The 8,474-nt window shown below is 38.1% G+C and overlaps 1 non-coding gene across 1 annotated transcript; it reads left to right on the top strand.

Moving 5' to 3' along the window:
• Positions 1–322: 322 nt before the first annotated feature.
• Positions 323–425, top strand: LOC117197861 (U6 spliceosomal RNA). The gene has a single exon (XR_004478766.1). It is a non-coding gene; the product is annotated as a U6 spliceosomal RNA (small nuclear RNA).
• The last annotated feature ends 8,049 nt before the right edge of the window (positions 426–8,474 follow it).

Below are 8,474 nucleotides of genomic sequence, written 5' to 3'. Positions count from 1 at the left end.
CCCAAAACTAATATAATGTTTATGTCAATTATATCTCAATTTTTAAAAAAAGAAGCTGCTTATGACACAGGACTGTCCTATCAACAGTGTTAGGCTATAGTTTAGTTCGCAGCTCTTGCTTGCTTTCTTCCTTTTTCTCGCCCCCTCTTCTTCCTTCTTTCTCCCTCCCTTCCTTCCTTCTTTCCTTTCTCTCTCTCTCTCTCTCTCTCTCTCTTTCTCTGTAGTACCTAAAACAATGGGACACTAACAATCAATGATGTCTTATAATCAAATGAAATATAGTTCTTTGTTAACAAGAAAATGTATCTCTGATACACTTTAAGTGTTCATTTCAGGAGCACATAAACTAAGACTAGAATCATACAGAGTTAGCATGGCACCTGGGTAAGGATAACATACAACCTGGTGAAGTGTTCCACATTTTTTCTTTTTCTTAATCTGGGTGTTTATTTGTGAACATTCATCCATCTGTACATTTCTGTTTTGTGCATATTTTTCTAAGTGTGCCATGCTTTAATGTGTTTTCTTAAAATATCAGTATATAACAGAGTTTGCAGAGCATGGATCCCATTTTTGTCATGATGGAGGTATACGTGACTTCTCACATTGGTGCACATATTTCTGTATGTTGGCACAGAATCCAAATGTCAACAGGAATTATGGAAAGACAGGTGACTTTTACTTTCTTCTTCATGCTTTTCTGTGTCTGAATATTTTTTACAGTGAGCATGTATTTCTTTCACAATGAGAAGAAAAAGACAGAAAGACCTAGTCCCATTTTTAAAACACACATACTTAAAGAAAACCTGCGTATTCGTTAAACAGCAATTCCACTTCACAGAATTCGTGTACAGAAATAACTAAGGACGTGCACAACAATTTAGCTGTAAGAATGCTCATCACATTTCATATCTCCTATCCAGTATTTTCATTTGAGAATTTAGCCTAAAAAATGATTTACGATGTAGACATATTTATTTACAAGTTTTGTTATCATAGTGTTTTGTAAAATATCAAACACTTCCAATAACTGGGGATAGTTAGATAAGTTACTGTATTGTACATTCACTTGAGGAACTTAGACACTAACATGGATGTGGATTTTGAAAAAAGTGTGATGACATAGGAGATGCTTATTAACACTGTCACACGAAAAACTGTAATACAAAACTCACAATGCAGTATAAACCAAATTTTGTAAAACATACACAAAATGAATATATGATATGTATATGCAAATAAGAAAGGAAGAAATACATGTAAATGTTTATACTGGTTATTCCAAACTGAAATTATAAGTTTTTAATTTTCTTTTTTGTACCTTTCTGTATTTTCCAAATTCTCTAAAACGAGTATTATGTGTTCTGTAACTTTTAGAAAGTCATTTTTTAATCACTGCAGTCACATGTACTTATCCAAAGAGCAAACATCCACACCGAAACAAAATTCTTATTCTAGGAAGAAACACAGAAGGTGCCTCAGGCCCTGCTTCTCAGCTCTTGTACTCACATAATTGAAGGATGGCCTGTTACTTAGAGTCTATCGGGTTCATTTAAATGCAGTTCTATTACACCTGCTCATCTAGTTTCCTTGCCCAAAATAAATTAGAAATACTGATGGAGGCAGACAGAGGAATGCAATTGTCAAGAGACATAAGGATTCATCTAAAAGTGAGGGAGAAGAGAGAAAAATAATAATACTAGGCATATAATAATGTGTGTTTAGTGTCAGGGCATGGGAACCTATAGACCTGAGGGCAACAGTAAATTAAAACAATCTATATCCATATCCAGAATGTGATTCAAGACATTAAATACTTTTACATGCAGCACTCTTCTATTAAAAACCTTCAAGTTATAAAATTTCATGGAAATGAACAAAGTTACAAGTCAGACCAAAGAGTTTTAAAATTCTTTTGATTGCACAACAAATATTTATTTTCATAGATTAATGTTATACTACCATATATATTTATATACAAAGAGAAACATACACACAAAAATATAATTTTTAAAGGATCAAAGTTTGAAATCCTTGTTTTACACCCAAAATGGATCATCTTGTACATTGATTTGTTTCAGAATTCAGCAAATTAATGTCTATGGTTTTATTTTTTTATTCACATTTTGACTCAAAACTTCCCTTACTAAAAAGGAGGTGAAGGAAAGCAGCAATAAAAAATGATCCTGGCCAGTAGTTTATCTGTCACCTCGTGATTCTTCTGGCCATCTTACAAGAGAGCAGGACAGACCATATCGCTAGTCCAAAACTACTGGATGGTTAAGTTCGGTAACATTTTGATACATAATGAACCATTCCTTTACCTGATAGATTCTCAATCTCTCAAGAACAATAAAAGCACAATAGGTCATCTTCCTCATACCTACCCTACACTTTAGGGGCCTTTACTTGTGTCTGCTCATGTCTTCTATAGTCACAAATCTTTCTTGATATAAGCATCTCAGATTTGAGATAAAGGAAAGCAATTTTGTGATCATTATCATATATATATATATACACACACATATATATACACATATAGGTGTGCATATAGTGAGTTATGCTAATATATGAGTCCTATATTCCATAGTAAGAACATTTAAACTTAGCAGGGATTATGAGTGAAGCTTAGTGATCAATAAGAATTGCACCAATAACTTAACAGTAGTGTTTCCCAGAAGTACAATGTATAGAGAAATTATGCGGAAAAGTCTTCTAGTTAAGAGATATTTACTTGGTTCTTTATTACATGAATGGCTGAATAGTTAATGATTACCATTTACTAACATTTATAAAAAGTTTTACATTATATATACATATATTTACATTTATATATATATTTATTATATATAATAGATGTATTATATATATATATGTATATATAATCCTAGTGTGAGAGATATTCTTTGACAAAGCAATTCTGTGATGAATTAAGCTTAGAAAATACCACACCCTTTTCTTGGAAATTAACAGTGTTATTAACATATCAAAGGTCCTGAGAAGGCCCATGATAAAGATATTTGTCTAATCTAGGATTGCCTAAGGTAGAATTTCCCAAATGTATTTGACCATGAAACCCTTTCTTCTTTGTCACCTACTAATATCTCATGGAACCAATGTTCCTGGGACTGTATTTAGGAAAGCTTTATCTCCAACTCCAAATAAGGAAATTGACCATGGAGAAGTTGGGTGCCCTACCCAAGATTTCACGACCAGTCAGAGGCAGCACTGGGATAGGTTCCAGTCTTCTGACCCACATCCATGGTCTTTACCTGACAACTTGTCTCTCACTCACTTTACTATTAATAATAAAAGAGCTGAGTAGGGCTTCCCTGGTGGCGCAGTGGTTGAGGGTCCGCTTGCCAATGCAGGGGACACGGGTTCGAGCCCTGGTCGGGGAAGATCCCACATGCCATGGAGCAACTAAGCCCATGCGCTACAGCTGCTGAGCCTGCGCTCTAGAGCCCGTGGGCCACAAATACTGAGCCCGCGTGCTACAACTACTGAAGCCTGTGCGCCTGGAGCCTGTGCTTCGCAGCAAAGAGAAGCCACCGTGATGAGAGACCTGCACACTGCAATGAAGAGTAGCCCCCGCTCGCCGCAACTAGAAAAAGCCCACGCAGCAATGAAGCCAAAAATAAATTAATTAATTTAATTTAATTTTTAAAAATTTAAAAAAAAAGAGCTGAGTAAAGAAGAAACCTATAAGTCCTCATTTAAAATATGTTCCCCTTGTTTGGTGATATTATTTTATGACTTTTCAGCTGAAAATAGTTCTGGTCTTGCCAATACTCCAGATTACTAATGAAAAAATGAGGAACTTGTAGTGGAAAAATAAATGCTTTATGAAAACTGAGAAAAATATCAGGGACTACTTTATTCTGAAGATTATTAGGTTTTCTTTCCTTTAAAAAAAAATTGAACTGTGAGCTTTTATTGGAATAATAAAATATACAAGATAAATTGTAGTTGTAATTTATTCTCCAAAAACCAATTCCTGAAACTATACACAATGGAAAGAACTATAAGAACAATCACTATGCAGATCACTGGGCTTTTCTGTGTATTTCTTACCAAATAATATTAACATCTTTGTATATATTTCTTGTTAAAAAAAAAAAAGAAGAAAGAAAAGAAAAACAACTTTAAGTACTAACAAACTCTTACAGAGTTCCCGTGATATACCGGATACTTTATATACATTATCTCATTTAATTCTCAGCATGACCCTGCAAGGTACATGCTCATATTCCCATTTGAAAGGTAGGAAAACAGAGGCTCTGGGAGTCAGCACAGAGGTTAAGAGGAACTTGGGGTCCAGAGCCAATGCACCTTGGTTTAAAACACACCTCTCACTTCTAACTGTCTGACCTCAGCAAGTCAGTGAGCTTCTCTGCTTCAGTGTCTTTATGTGTAAAATAAGGATAATAATACTCAAACAGAAGTCATCAGGATTAAATAAGCCTCCGTAAATGTAGGTTCTTCTTGTTTTTAAGTAAATGTCTGAAGCTCACAGAGTGGAGACTTGTCCTCTCTCATGGCAATAACCAGCTCCCTCACCCTCTGAATTTGCTGTCCTGTAAATGCTTTAAATCTCAATTCAAAAACAGTAACATGAGTGGCACTTCAATCTACTTTCTCCAGATCATAGAACAAGCGCCCATATCTGGCATCCCATCCCAGAAGCATAGAGGCCTGGCTCTGACCCTCAGGCAGGATGCTGCTGGACACACCCTGAGACAACCTGCAACTAACAAGGTTCCCAAACCACTGGCTACAGGGTCACTTCAGACCCTCCGCGTTCTGCAAAGATGTGTATCAACTGCGTGCACACCTGAAAACACGGGCAACCCAAACACAAAAACACCCAGCAAGAAAGGGTGGAGAAGCTGTCTTTAACAGGTTAATCTTTAATTTTCTCAAGACTGTGGAAGTGATAAGGAAGAAACATTTTTTTTAAAATGGAAAAGCTGACTGTGACCACGAAGAAAATTCACTTCAGCTGCACAAATATCTATTGAGAGTTTACTGGTTCAGACCCTGACAGACGCAAAGGAGTAGGATTGGAATTTTAAGTAGTTTATAATTGAGCTTCCTATTAAATATGGCAGGTTGAACACCTGTGTTCCCTCCCCCAAATCGCTCTAAAATGACTGAAAACTAATTTTTCAAAAAGAAGAAATGAAGTTTAAACCCACCCTCTCAGCCCACCCCCATCCTCACTCTCAGCTAATGACCTCGCCTCATGTTCCAAGAAAAATTCCCCCAAACTCCCATCACCACGTCTCCCCCTTCACCTGCTGTAGCGTCCACACCATGTGCCCTTCCTTCCTGTGACTGAAGGCCACCTTCCAGCTGTAAAGCTCCCCATGCTGTGAGCTAGTTCAGAGAACCACTCCGAAGTTCTCCCCCCCATCCTACCCTATCATTTATCCTTTCTACAGGGTCATCCCCCGTCAGCATACAAACTAGCTGAACTCTCCTTGCTCTTTCATCTCCCTCCCTATTTCTCCACATGAAAGGGCTGCAAAACCATTTTACAATGCTTCTGCATTTATCCTAACTCCTCTCCCTTTTGTAGGCTCACTCCACTCACGTTTTCATCCCACCATCTTAGCGTGGTTACCAATGACATCCTTCTTGCTAAATCCAATAGTCAGTTCTCTCTTTCCTTACTTGGTACAATTTATCACCCCTCCGAACTTGATACACTTTCTTCCCTTTGCTTCTCCAAACACCACTCTTTCCCGACTGCCCCCACATCCCTCACATTTAATCCTTTGTTCTCTCTTCCTGTTCCAGGGGAACTTGAGGCCACATATTGAAGATGGTGGCATCAAAGGATGAAAGGACCCTGAGTTCCTGAAGATGTGGAGAACATCTTCTCATCTCCTTTGATGACCTACATTGGAAAGAAACCTTTATTGTGTTAAGCTAGCATGATGGAGAGGTTATTATATCGGTTAGCGTTGCTTAGCCTGACTCATATGTTCAACCACTGCAATAAGAAGGCAATGAAAAATCTGATTAATCAAGAAAAAGACATTGAAGCAAAGTATTTAGACGTATGGATGTAGATAGCCAAAGAAACAGGAAAAAGAGGTGAAAGTAAAAGTGAAAGTGGTACATCCAAGGAGTAGTCCTAGTAGGACTAGGTTGGGGAAGGGTAGGTGACTGCTGGTTTTTATTATAAGCCAAATACTCTTGATAATACTTAAATTTAACTACAAATATGCATAATTTAAATAAAAATATAAATTACTGATTTAAAAGAGGTTTACAACTTTCGAGGAGAAGCAGACATGAAAACACAGATAATTATAGAATACATACTGTAAATACCCAAAGTGACACATGATGTATTATGAGTGAAACATAGGAAAAGCTCTTAAAATGGATCTAATGCCCTTGAGTACAATAAAAGTTGTGTTCCGTTTGGTTGGGCTGTTTTGCAGGCTTTGGATATGATGGCTTCTTGGAGGGTAGAAAACTTGGGAGCGTTTTCTTTCTTTTTTCTTGTCTTTCTCTTTTGGGAGAAGTGTAAGAGGGAGATATTTTAAATAGTAAGTGGAAGAAGGCCAAGAATCAGGGCTCTGCTAGCACATACTATTCCTTTGTGCAAATTTTTTTAAAGCATCCCTTCCTTGAGACAATTTTGTCTGTTGGAAAATTGCCTTTACCCTCCTATGTTGTTAGAATTAGATGCTTTACTGACATCTGGTGGATAATCATCATAATAAATATTCAAGTTCAAATATTCATACCTGCAAAGTGAATTGCTCTCCTTAGATGTGTGATGTGGTCCATACACAACCTGTACTCAGACTTTGGGCATCATCATTACTAAAATATCTGTTGACAGCTCCAGGCCCTTGGACCTTGATCCTACCTTGCCAGTCCCTCTCTTTCCCCTTCTCCTTTCTCTCTGGTCCTCCTGTTTAAGAGCGCCTGTCCCCTCCAAAGAATCATCCCCTTCTTTTGCAGAGCAAAAGCCTTGGTTTCAGCAGACACCTAGACTTTTAGAGCTTCTCCTTCTATCCCAAGCTCTATCCAAAACTACGATATAAATCCAGAGCCTACTGCTTATAAAATAAATTATTTTCCACCTCAATCTAGAGGCAGGTCATAATTCAGTCTATCTTTTAATTAAGTTCTGTGCACTGGGTGAATGGGATCTTAAGGCAGCTGCTGAAGACTCCTGCCCTGAGGCTCTCTCGTTCCACCATTAGAACTATGAACACAGGCGCGGGCTTGGAGGTGAGTACTTGCCACACCCACTCAGATTGTTTCCAAACCCTCCACTCAGGGGCCAGAAAATCAGTGCGAGCTTTCTTCACCACTTCTCTTAGGAATCTGGGCTGGTTTTGCTGATGGTTGCTCAGAGCCCCTCATTCAGCTCAGCTGATTAAAAGGGAAGCCTCACTTATTTTTCCTCTGTTTTTTCTGTTCCAGTTTACTTAAGAGATTGGCTGATACACATTTGAAGAAAGAAATAATAATACTTCACTCTTTCCAGGTCTGACTCCTCTCTTTCCCTTTGTGGGAAACTGAATGAACCTGCCTATGATTTGAGAATATAAAGTGACCCCAACCCCTTTACCTACATGCATAGTTTGATGCCACCACTTCTCTGGATTACTTCCTAAAACCCATAATACCAGAGGGGATTAAAAGATGTACCTTCAATGAGTCCCTTTCTTGCCATCCATCTGCCCTAACACCACTGAAGGGAAATGAGGGAGTACAAGGAGGCAACCCAATCTCAATGACTAGCTTCTGAATCATTTTGATTCTTAAAACATGCTGATCTGTTGTAAAACAGAATAATTCTAGGAAACGTAGTCCCCAGACCAGGTACAGTATAAATTCAAATGTCTTTAGCCAATTTCATCATACTCTTCTGAGTTTGAGTCCTGGGAAATTTATGAGAAATTGGGATAATTTAGTCCACAAAGAAAAAGAAAGAGAAAGAAGCCAGAGAAGGTTTGAATGCCTTGAGATATAAAAACAGCTGTTATAAGGGTCTTACCATTCATTTTTATTTATGTCCAATAAAATCAGCTTAACCTGCAATTATGTAGCTTTCAGTTAGAGAAAGATCTTGAATGTGTGGATAAATAAGCTTTGGAAGGCCATCCTCATTCACACTGGAGAGATTTATTGCTTTATTGGCAGCTCACCGGAGGCAGAGGAATGAAGAGATGGCTTCCCGAGCTCCCTGGAGCCCTGAGTCCACCCTACTCACTCAACAGGCATTGATTGGGCATCTCTATTTGCCAGATACTTGTGAGATTAGGAGTACAGAGGGAATAAAATCCTTGCCCTAAGGAGCCCATGACATGCCAGTGGAATCCGGTTTGTACAATCCTGTGAGAACACTGTTTGTCCACCAGGTAAGGGGAAGTCACTCCCTTAAGATAAATTCCTGCTGATCTGAGCATCTCTCAGACTTACCTGCCAATATAAGTGCAGCT

The sequence above is a fragment of the Orcinus orca genome, chromosome 6 (genome assembly GCF_937001465.1).
Source record: "Orcinus orca chromosome 6, mOrcOrc1.1, whole genome shotgun sequence".
NCBI classification, from domain to species: Eukaryota; Metazoa; Chordata; class Mammalia; order Artiodactyla; family Delphinidae; genus Orcinus; species Orcinus orca.
This window is presented reverse-complemented; position numbering and strand designations above follow the sequence as displayed.